Below are 12669 nucleotides of genomic sequence, written 5' to 3' on the forward strand. Positions count from 1 at the left end.
AACAGTTTATCCAGGTACTGGCAGTTGATGGGTCAGCCCCTGTATAGGATGCATTTCCATTCTGAATCTCTAAAAACAATCTTCATTTTTCTGGTGAACTCGATTCACCTCCATTCCTACTTCAGACCCCTCCCTGTGCTCTAGGTTATGCTAGTTTCCTGTTTCCAAGTGAAGAAAAGCTTCTTTTGGACTCACTTCCAAATTATTCTAGCCTTTCCAAATTTTAAAGTTCCTTTGTAAAGCATAATCCCCATATTCACAGGCTCAATCTTTTTAAAAATTTTTATTATTTATTTTTTACTTTACAATATTGTATTGGTTTTGCCATACATCAACATGAACCTGCCATGGATACTAACGCATATATATGGAATTTAGAAAGATGGAAACGATAACCCTGTATGCAAGACAGCAAAAGAGACACAGATGCATAGAATAGTCTTTTGGACTCTGTGGGAGAGGGAGAGGGTGGGATGATTTGGGAGAATGGCATTGAAACATGTATAATATCATATAAGAAATGAATCACCAGTCTAGGTTGATGCAGGATACAGGATGCTTGGGGCTGGTGCCCGTGTACAGGCTCAATCTTAATCTTAAGAGTTTAACTCTTTAACTCTGTATCAAGAGTTTCATGTCAAAGAGAAATAGAGAAAAACTGGAAACCAGTTACTAGGACATTTGCTCCAGCAAATATCATGAATGTGGGAGTGGTTATTTGCTTCCTTCTGACATGCTTTCCTCTACCTCATGGAGTGAACAGCTTCTTCGTGAATTTACACAAGACCTTTTTTGACTTGTGGTCAGAAAATCAAGTTTACTGTATTGCAGTAGAAAGGAAACTTGAAGGATTTTTCCTTAATATATTTTAAAGTCCTTCAAAAATAATCCTGCTCAATTGAAAATGTGTCCACATAAAACTGTTTTAGAAAATGTGTTTCTAATACCCTCCTAATATCTAAAGTGATTATATTTAGACCTTTATTTTGCCAGAAAGTAGTTCCAAAGGCAAGTTAATATTTCTGTCATGAAAAAAGTAATATTTTCTTATGACACTGTGATAATTTCATGGTATCGTGAATCAATATGCTTTCCTCTATCACTCAAATGAGAAACTTGTTGAGAGAAATATTTTCCAACATCGTCATAAATCTGCACAAAACATGATAGTGCTCGAAATCTGCCTGAGAAAGATAAAATTTTTCAAAGAATTTGCACTCCCTGATTAGTCCAGAAATGATAAATCCTGAAGAAAAAAATGTATATTATTTTGATTAAAAATAAATTTTGTCAAACAAGCCTTTCAGTAAAGTTCAAGTTTAGTCATAGTTCCAATTTCTATCATCGAGTGTTTCTAGGTCTGCAAGGACAGTAAAATGATCTTACTGGTTTATGAGGATACAGCAAAACTTGTTATGTCTTTTTTCTTATGCTGTCCAATAAACTTTTCATTATATCCTGTTAATGATCCTAAATCATATGTAATTAACATTCATTCCTAAAATTATAATTACTATATCATTATATTTTATTTTGCATCATTAATTGTTATATAATTATAATTGCATTATATTACTAGGTCTTGCTGCCTTTGAGTTTACCCTGTCCCAACTCTTATTAATAAAATAAAATTTACTCATCCACATCCCTCCATACACATACACTTTGAAAATTTCTTCTTTGTGTTAGTTGGCCTGGCTAGGATTTGAGTGGATCTGGGACCCTAGTAGTGCATGTGTGTGATTTTGCAGATGTTAAGAAGGACTGAGGGCTTCCCCTGTGGCTCTGTTGGTAAAGAATCTAGCCACAGTGCAGAAGACCTGGATTCGATTCCTGGGTTGGGAAGACCACCTGGAGAAGGGAAAGGCTCCCCACTCCAGGATTCTGGCCTGGAGAATTCCATGGACTGAATCCATGGGGTCACAAAGAGTCGGACACAACTGAGCAACTTTCACTTCACTTCACTTCACTTCTTCAAGAAGGACTAAACTGGAAAAAAATAATAATTTTCTTAGCACAGCACACTACTGAACTTAGAGAAAGGAGGGTCGAGTTTCAGCAGAAAGCAAGAGGAGTCTTTAAATTTGAGATTTTAAAAACCAGTGTGCAGAAGAATCACCTGAGATGCTGGCTACAAAGGCAGATTCCAAAGACTCTCAGTTGGTGAGTTCTGAGTGGAGACCCAGAATCTGAGTTTTAGCAGGGTTTTCCAGCTATTCTAATGAAGATGGAGCTAGGAGCTTTTTCAGAGACCATTGCTTGAAAGCTCCCAGCTAGCTAGTTAAGTATTTTATAGGATATAGTTGGTGGCACTAGTGGGAAAGAACCCACCTGTCAATACAGGAAACATAAGAGATGTGGGTTCAATCTCTGGGTCAGGAAGATCCCCTGGAGGAGGGCATGGTAACCCGCTACAGTATTCTTGCCTGAAGAATCCCATGGACAGAGGAGCCTGGCAGGCTACAGTCCACAGGGTCACAAAGAGTTGGAAACGACTGAGCACACACACATATACACGGTTACAGTGACTGGGGGCTTCCCAGGTGGCACAGTGGTAAAGAACCCATCTGTCAGTGGAGGAGACAAGAGAGGCAGGCTTGATCCCTGGGGCAGGAAGATTACCCTGGAGGAGGAAATGGCATCCCACTCTAGTATTCTTGCCTAGAAAATTCCACGGACAGAGGAGTCTGGCAGGCTGCAGTCCATGGGGTCACGAAGAGTCAGGTATGGCTGAGTGCACACATGTGCACGCGCGCGCACACACACACACACGCACATATTTATAACTGAAAATGAAGTTTTGCCACCATTTTTTTAGGTCCAGTCAGAATTGCTACTATATGAAAAGTGCCTAATGCAAAACTGAACAGAACTAAAAATCAGCATTGCTAACTGGATTCTAAAGCACTCAATTAAACAAATTATTTATCAATATATTATTTAAACTTTCTACGACAAAGAATGGAAGCTTTTCATCACATAGGAAATAACAATTTAAAGGCATCAAATAGTCTCTAGATTTCCTAGCAAGAATACTGGAGTGGGTAGCCATTTCCTCCTCCAGGGTATCTTCCTGACCCACAGATCGAACCTGTGTCTCCTGGGTCTCCTGCATTGCAGGTGGATTCTTTACCGCTGAGCCACCCAGATTTGAAACCAGAAAAGTCTAAAAGGGAGTCCTGATTCTGCTAATCATTGACTTGATGTTGAGCAAGTTTTGGTGGCTCAGAGGTTAAAGCATCTGTCTCCAATGCAGGAGACCCGGGTTCAGTTCCTGGGTTGGGGAGATCCCCTGGAGAAGGAAGTGCCACCTCACTCCAGTACTCTTGCCTGGAAAATCCCACGGACAGAGGAGCCTGGTAGACTACAGTCCGCGGGGTCGCAAAGAGTAAGACACGACTGAGCGACTTCAAGTTTTATCTATCCTGCTTGCCTCAAATTTGAGTTGAAAGACTAAGGAAGTAGAGTGAGATAAAGCAAACACCCTTGAAAACACTAATGGACCACAAAATGTAAATTAGCATTATCATTATTCTCTATGGTAGGTCTGGAATGAGTCAGAGCACACCACAGGGAACCTGGTGTTCTGGATTATGCACTGCTTCATCTGTATCTGGAGAGAAGTGAGTAACTGATGGCCTCCTGCTTCTCGCTCTCCCTGGGCACTCTGTCCTTAGCAGAGCAATAACTCTCAACAACCACATCTGCAGCCACAGGAAAGCCACCCTGCTGTGCACTGAGCAGTCTCTTCCTTGCTGTATCCTGCCATCCCTATTACTAAAGCCTGGCACTATGGAATCCTGGTTAGCTTTCTTGAAGGATACAATATAATCCTTCTATGCTATTAAAATCAGAACTGCAATTATTCCAGCATGGATTTCTTCTATTGATATAGTCAAGGTGATTTCCCATATGTTTCAGGATTAGGGGTTTAGTTTAATCCTTTAACTACTAAAGGGTTTTCGTATTTGAAGACAGCATTTGACATGAGAACTCTTCTTCTGAAATGAGAACTTTTAAGTTGATGAAAATAGGACTGGAGGCTTAATTTTTTTTAACTGAGTAAGAAAAAACACTACTAATTTATATAAAAATATTAAATTTAAAGCAACTATTCAATAATGTCTCCCTATTGTTTATTACATTGCATTAGACTCTCTGGCTTAGTCCTAGTACTAGGGCCTTAATATTACTAACAAAAGATAACCACTCTCTAGAGGACCTTATTCCTCACTATCTTGTCTCACCCCAACATGTGCTGTCTTCTCCACCTGGTCCTTCTCTTCACTGTGCCCTCAGTGTGTCTTGCTCATTCTCCTCTCAATTGCTCTCAGTATTTTTTCCTTTCCATGTGAAGTGCCCTCCACTTCCCCCGCTGATGCAATTTATATTTCAGAGCACAGATTAAATTCCACTTCCTCTGTGAAACTAAATTTGTACTCCTTTTCAATACTGTAAGCACACAATATGGTCTTCAATAATTCCTTGTTTTTCATATCACTAGTGTTTGGTATTTATACTAACTAGAAAGAGTCATGCAAGTTACTTAAGGGACATATGTTTATTTCTTTATATTCCTTCCATACTTATCACAAATATTTTTGAATACTGATCTCCTTCTCTAAGTGGGCCTGGTACATTCCACTGTGTCCTAGTAACTAGAAATTTTCACAGTTGATTTATCTTTATTCCTAAATTTACTAAAAAGGAATACCAGTCACTTATTATCAAAAAAGAAACTGAGAAGTAATATGTGTTTTGCTAGAAATAGAAAGCTAATTCTTGTTTTTCAATGATTAGACAGTATCTTACTGATCATGAAAGACATGAAATGCATAGAACATTAAATTTTGGCAATATCTATGCATTATGAAAAATTTGCTGTTTGGTAATTATACATTGTAAACCATATATGCACTATATAAAACTGCTTTAAACTGTCTATTCTAAAGACAGTATTTTAACTGATATTCTAAAACAGATATAAATACTTAGTCATATTAAAACTCAGCTATTGGTTTCCTGCCCACCTGACATGAATATCTCCTCTTCTACTCCTTGCCCAGCCTCAGTCCCCTTCTGCTCCAAAATGTGTACATGAATGAAAAGAGGATGGCATTTTAGAGTAGGAAATATCTCTGCAGTGAAGTAGAAGATACAATATGTTCTCCGGTTCAAAGGAATAGTTCTTACTTCCTGGGGAATTCTGGAAATGACTGTATATTTTTAAAAGCCAGAGAAACATTTCTTAACAGTTTCACTTATCCCAAGCATCTTAAAAGAGATAATAAGTAATTGGGGCCTGTATGCACCTCACTTTGGCCACCTCATGTGAAAAGTTGACTCATTGGAAAAGACTCTGATGCTGGGAGGGATTGGGGGCAGAAGGAGAAGGGGATGACAGAGGATGAGATGGCTGGATGGCATCACCGACTCAATGGACACGCGTTTGGGTGAACTCCGGGAGTTGGTGATGGATAGGGAGGCCTGGCGTGCTGCAATTCATGGGGTCGCAAAGAGTTGGACACGACTGAGCAACTGAACTGAACTGAATGCACCTCACTATCCCATATTATTATGGTACAGGCACTTTTAGGCTGACTAGACACAGAAATGTCAACTCTTTAAAACTGCCCAGCTCTACAACAAGTCCTTGAGAATCAACTCCAATGGAGGGGAACACAGTGTGTTAACTCTGGATGCCCTAGTGAACTTCCCTTTTTCTCCAAGGGTCCATCTTTATCCACAAACTCAGGTTCTAGTTACATACTCCTAAAGAAGGGAATAAAAGGTGAATTGTGAGTTCATATTTTTGTCTATTTTCATTTATGGTGATCTTTCAAAGTATAGAACCCTAACCCAGCAATAACTTTAAACTTGATTTTCTTTTTTGTTGTATCTTCCTATCTTAAAGTTTAAATACAATCGATTCTACTTGCCATACTTACACAAAAATAACTCCAATTATAAATGCACGCATGCTTTAGGAATCCTCTGTCCTTTTCCCTGTTCTTATACTATGTCATAAGCAAAACATCTAGTGGCTCAAGTTGGATAATTGACTTCTTATGTTTGTATTTTCCACTGAGTAATAATCAATGAACTAGAATTGTATATGTATACTGTTAAATCTGAGCCAAAACTTTAAATGTGTTTTTCTCAAATCTTCCCATGATGAAAAATAATATATAGTGGTTATTATCTTTAGTTAAAAAAAAAAGAAAACCACTTACATTTAACAGTTTTAGTAGCAACTGCCCAAACTCTAGAAAATGTTCAAACATGAATTCTGAAGTCTATGAAATATGAGTCTGCTCAGTTTGTTGCTACTAAAAGGGTAATAAAAAGACATATATTCTGGAATTTGATGTTGCTTAGCCCCCAAACATAGTAAAATGTGAAATAAACCATATCGTTCAAATAATGTGTTGACTTTCACTTTATCATTTCAGAACATCCTATAGCATTCTATTTAAAAGCGACGGAAGCGACTTAGCAGCAGCAACAGCAGACTTAAAGAATTAGGAGTGAGGAGTAAAAAAGGACAGTTAAGCTGTATTTTATAAAAAAAATTATTAAATTATTTGCACATTGATATTTGACAACTATTGCTTTAAAGAGTTTAAACTTTATCCCTAATTAAATCAAATGAAAACAAATGTTCATATCTGCACCCTAGCACTTTAGATTCCCAAAGAAATGCTGGATTAGAACCAAGATTTAGTATTAACTCTATCAAAAATTGTCCCATATCTTTTATGAAAGTGTTACTAAAGACACTGTCAATGTAATACAGCTGATCACTTATGTTTAACAAATTTGAATAAAGTTTTATGACAAAAAAATAAAAATAAAAACTACAAAGGAAGAGTAAAAATATGAAGCAGACATGGATTTTAAGTGTTCAAATGTTTTCCCACAGTGCTTATAGAAGACTGAGCTATAAAATGAGTCTCCTTTTAACAATATAACCTACAATAACTTCACTTCTGGTCCTTCGGTTAGCTCAAAGAATTCACATTATCATTTGTAAAATTCTGTTTAGTGTAAAGACAATTCCTTTTATTTTCTTAAATTAAAAAAGAAATCAGTAAAAAGTAGTTACTGATATGTTGTTACTAAACAACATTCAAGAGCAAATGAAAAAGGACAGGAATTTTCTTCATTCCTACAATGAGTTCTAATTTTTGAGTTTCTAAGAAGAGTTGTGACTGTAATCACGTTGTATGTATGTGTTAGATTTTTGAGATACAGCTTGTTTCACCTTTTCCCTCTCAAAATAAATCTTAACAGAGACGAAGTGAAAACAACGTTGGCACTTATGAGGACAGGAAGAAAAGGTTACAGTGCTGATTAAATAAAACCTGTTTGCCCATATTCCATACAGAAAGGTATATATTCACTAGTTATTAAAACTATATTAGAAGGAAATAATAAGGAAAAAACAAACAAACATCTGCACCTATTCTCAAATCTTTGTACTTAGGTAACTACTTCCTGGAGAGATGTGAGTTGTTTAATTACACTTGGTTCTTCGTTCCTCCCTCTCTTCCGCATTCTCCATCCTTCTTCTTTAGATTACACCATCAATTTAGTATACTCAGCTGCGATTTATACGGTGGAACTTTCGAGAGTCTCGGAGCCTCGCTTGCCGCAGTGTTAATCGAAACCTGCAGCCAGCACTGGAGACAAGCCCACAGCCACTCCTGCCCCCTTGTGTTAGCCGGAGGCCTCGGTCTCATTCCGGAAGTTCGAGGGCTTGGAGTTTGGAGCATGCGCAGTCACAGGAGCCCGCGAGTTCGTGAGTACCAAGACGTCTGAGCTCCGTGTCAGCTACTGGGTTCGTGCAGAGCTAACTTGACTGTAAAAGATTGGCGAGTTTACTTCAGACTACTCAGCTTGCTGGTAATGATTTTTTTGCCACAGCGGTGGATCTCCTTGATGAGTCTTTAGAGCAGACTTTGTCTCGTACTTTGTCAGCCTGAATCAGCTGAATTTAACTTTGTGGGGACAGCGCAATCGGAATACCACGTTTGCCTGTTTAAAGATACAGATGCTCATATGACATCTTGACACTGGTCTTAAAAGATCTTGCGGGTGTCAACTGAAATAAAATCGAACCGTTCAAATAAAGTAGAACCGTTCCAACTGACCAACAAAAAGCCTGGATTTCTCTATATACTTTTCCAAGTATTTATGGAAAGAATAAGACAAACTATTTCTTAGAGATAAGGTAGAGAATAAGATTTGGATAAATTTCCTCCTATGAAAAAAAAAACAACTGCCGTATAACTTTAAAGATGTTTTTCCATCATCTTTTCTTTTTTCTTTAAACGAAAGTCGCTCAGTCGTGTCCGACTCCTTTCCACCCCGAGGACTGTAGCCAGCCAGGCTCCTTTGTCCATGGGATTCCCCAGGCAAGAGTGCTGGAGTGGGAAGCCATTCCCTTCTCCAGGGGACCTTTCCAACCCAGGGATCGAACCCAGGTCTTCCGCATTGCAGGTGGATTCTCTACCATCAGAGCTACCAGGGAAGCCCTTTTTTCTTTAAGGAATCTACAATTTAACTGTAGTGGATCTTAAATTCGGATTTAAGTTGACCTCTTTGCGGTTCATTGGAGTTCCTGCTTCTAATACTTGTTTTCTTTCACCAATTGTGAAAAGTTCTCAGTCAGTATCTTGAAATATAGTCCCTACCTCATGCTCACTCCCCGTCTCCTCTTCATTCTCTTCCTTGTGGAATTCCAGTAAGATATCTATTAGGCCATCTTATTCTGTCCTTCGTGTCTCTCATATTTTTCTACTTCTTTGTATCTCTGGACTTCAGTTACAGACAATTTGCTGTAAACCATCCATGGAATTTTAAATTTCTATTAATTTTTCATTTCTAGAAGTCTTGGGTTTTTAAATATGTATTCTTTACGCATGACTTTCATGCCTTTTATATTTTGGACGTTTTAAACAAATTGATTTTTATTTTTTCTGACAATTCCTGTATCTGAAGATTCTTGAACCTTAATATTTATGGTGCCTTGTTTCCATATGTCTTCACTGACATTTTTTCTTTTTACCTCAGGCACTCATTTTTATTTGAACTTGATCTGTGAAAATTGTTTGAAGCTTGGGACGCAGGTGGATTCCTCCATGGAAGGATTAGCGTTTGTTTCCATGAGACATCTGTGGGCATTACAGTGCTATATCAATTTAAACTAAACTACCTGTTGACTGGAGGAGTTTGTGTGTGTGTGTGTGTATTTCATAATACCATGTGATCTGTGTTCAGAATACAATATTAAATGGAAGTCAGACTGTGGTTATGAATTTTCAGGAGAAGTCCTTTTTTCACCTCCAGTCAGAATTAAGATGTTCATGTTTCAAGATGGGCAATTTTCTTTTTTTTCCCCCAAGTTCCAGATTGGTATCAGTGTATAGTTCTAGTTCATTTTTAAACTGAGAGTATAACACTTCGGGGGTCTAGTGTCATTTAAAAGGGAGACTCCTAATATAATCCCTAATTTGAGTGGAGTGTGAGCTTTGTCTCTTATCCCTGAAACCTTAAAAATTAATGCCTCAGATCATCTGAGCTCAGCAATGCCATTAAGCCAAAAAGCAATCTCAGTGCTTTACTTACCTTTTGGAGTTCCTGCCTTTAACTCATTTTTAGCCTTAGTGTTAGCTTTCTTGGTTAATACTTGCATACATTTAAGATTTTTAAAGATAGTTTTGCTCAGCATTTAGGGCCAGTCTGATACTTAGTACATTGTGTTTCTGGTATTATGATTTATTGGTAACATCTACAATTGTACATCAGTGTTCAGATTGTTTTATCTCTGAATCTCTTTTTAACCTTTTAATTTCATCTGAATTTTGGCTGTTCTTTTATTGGATTATTTCTTGATATTATGTTATTGCATAGCATAAAGCATTGGGCACTCTGTAGTTTTCAGTATGCTTACTTCCAGACTTTTGCTTTTGATGAACTATGTCTCTCTTCCTTTTTTCCTCCCTTTCTTCTATTTTCCCCTCCAGCCCTCTGTTCCATTTTTTCTCTTCTTTTTTGCTCTATCATAGTTCTGTAATTGCCATGTGATTTATCTTGGCCACATTTATCATCAGATACCACTACCCAGATGAACATAGTGTAGATTTTCCTTGAATCACTTCCCGTCTTTCCTGTACCCAATTGGTCTTTCTTTCAAGCTTAAAGGCATGCAGAGATGGCAGAGGTGCAGGCTGTGTGTGTGTGGATGGCAGGGGTGGAGCCCTGCTGTGGATGAGTGTTACCCTTGCTGTAGACCTGGCATCTGAGTTCTTTTCAGAGATTCTGTTGTGAGAGAATTCTTGGGTTGGCTGTCATTCCAACATCGTACAGTTCCGTTCAAGATATTCAGCTTATCAACTCTTCTTACCACTAACGAATGTTCGACTAAGGTTTTATTTTTATGCGTCTCTCCTTTATTTTTCTCAGGGATGCCTACTTAACTCCTCTGTGTATGTATTTCTAAATTAAATGACATTAATGAGAACTTGCAAAATACTGTAAACTCATTTTTCATGGTAATTCTTCTGGGAGATGAAGGGAAGGTTAAGAGGTGTAATACAACATGGCAGCATTTTCTTTGTCTTTCTTTGACCCCATTTCTTTATGGCATTAGATTGTGATTCTTTGTCTTATTGCTGCTGTTAAGTTTTATCCTCCCCTCTTTTGTTGTTGTTGTTATTTATTTGATTATTGATTTAGATATTGAGGAATCTTGCTTCATTCCACGGTCCTTAGCCAAGTAAACCTTACTTTAAAAATTGTTGTTCAGTTGCTAAGTTTGTGTCCAACTGTTTGCAACCTCATGGACAGCAGCATGCCAAGCTCCCCTGTCCCTCACCATCTCCCAGAGTTTTCTCAGATTCATGTCCATTGAGTCAGTGATGCTATCTAGCCATCTCATCCTCTGCCACCCGCTTCTCCTTTTGCCTTCTATCTCTCTCAGCATAAAGGTCTTTTCCAATGAGTTGGGTCTTTGCATCAGGTGGCCAAAGCATTGGAGCTTCAGCTTCAGCCTCAGTCCTTCCAGTGATTATTCAGTGTTGATTTCAGTGACTGATTTGATCTTGCTGTTCAAGGGACTGTCAATAGTCTTCTCCAGCACCACAGTTCAAAAGCATCAGTTATTTAGTGCTCAGACTTCCTTATGGTCCAACTCTCACATCTCTGCATGACTACTGAAAAAAACCACAGCTTTGACTATACAGACCTTTGTCAGCAATGTGATATCTCTGCTTTTTAATACCCTGTCTAGGTTTGTTGTAGCTTTCCTTCCAAGGAGCAAACATCTTTTAATTTTATGGCTGCAGTCACTGTCCGTAGTGATTTTGGAGCCCTGCAATACAAATTATTCTTTTTATTAATGGCTTTATTTTAGATACTTAGGTTTTAATAATATATGTCTGTTAAAGATATTGTGCATTCTAGATAAATTATCGCTACCCATAGAAGAAGGCACAAGCAGAGATACAAGAAAATTATTTTTGTTGGAGGGGGTATAATTCTGGGTGCCTGGCATCTGTGATGTTCTACAGGGAGAGCCAAGGTACAGTAAGTCCTGGTTGTCTGCAAGAAAGATCTAGAAGTACCAGAGGAATAAGTGCTAAACAGATTTGACTGCTTCTTTTTTTACTAACAAGCAATGAAGCACTAATTTTTACTTAAACAAAAAAGCCACAAAAACTCCCTTACATAAATGAAATCGTTTGGTGTTGACTTCAAACAACGTGAACTAGCCCTCGTGCTTTGTTGCTAATCAACTTCTCCTGCAAGCGTATTTGCTGCCCTCTGCAGGCTGACTTAAAACTTACAGGTAACATTGGAATTCTGGAAAAAGCAACCCCGCCCCCCCCCGCCCCCATATTCCAGTACAGATGTATATTCCTGAACTTGAACCAAGAATGCTCATGAAATCTTACAAAGTATTTCTATTTCTGCTGCCTAGATGCCATGTGACTTGGAACTATTACTTGTTAGATGACTGAGAAATGGAGACCTCTTTTGAGTTTAGTATTAAAAAACAGAGAAATATGCTTAAGGTAGAAATTAAATGTTGATTTGGGTTTGATTCTTAAATCACAGTGTAGTTCAACCTAGAGGTCCATATATGAAATATTTCTTGATGTTATTTTTTCCCCTGCATTTTCTTTTGCTAGTTGACCCTCCCTCATTCAAGGAAATTTCTCTGGAATAAATGTTAAATATTGGCCTTCAGGTGATGCAAATGTGACATATAGCATTAGAAGAGAATATTTGTCTGATTTAGTCCCCAGTGATTAAACTGCAAATTATGGGGTAGAAAATCCAAAATGTATTGAGGGGACTCTGAGAGTGAAAAGTTTTTGCATCTACTTTCCAGTATGACCCTGAGCAGCTGAGTTCCCACAGAATTAGCTACTCTAGAAAAGTACAGTGGCAATCTCTTACATATAGGTGTATGGGGGCAGAAATGGGACTGACACAGGCCCAGGGAGCATCCTAGAGCCACTGGTAGCATGAGAGTTCTTTTGAAAGACCCTAGATGTAGAAGTGAGAGAGAGAAGCATCCGCCCTGCAGGGGCCCTAGGGGTACAGGAAGACACTACAGAAGATCAGATCTTGGCTGCAATCACATCTTAATATTGATGCCAT

General features: G+C 38.2%; 1 long non-coding RNA gene across 2 annotated transcripts in view; it reads left to right on the forward strand.

Moving 5' to 3' along the window:
- The first annotated feature begins 7596 nt into the window (after nucleotides 1–7596).
- The window catches only part of LOC138434356 (uncharacterized), a 31893-nt gene continuing 26820 nt past the window's right edge, over nucleotides 7597–12669 (forward strand). Inside the window, exon 1 of one of the 2 annotated variants that reach the window (XR_011254755.1) lies at nucleotides 7597–7905. This is a non-coding gene — a long non-coding RNA (uncharacterized lncRNA). The remainder of the gene's footprint in view (nucleotides 7906–12669) is intronic. The other variant, XR_011254756.1, reaches the window with a different exon arrangement.

Source organism: Ovis canadensis, chromosome 1 (assembly GCF_042477335.2).
Source record: "Ovis canadensis isolate MfBH-ARS-UI-01 breed Bighorn chromosome 1, ARS-UI_OviCan_v2, whole genome shotgun sequence".
Taxonomy (NCBI): domain Eukaryota; kingdom Metazoa; phylum Chordata; class Mammalia; order Artiodactyla; family Bovidae; genus Ovis; species Ovis canadensis.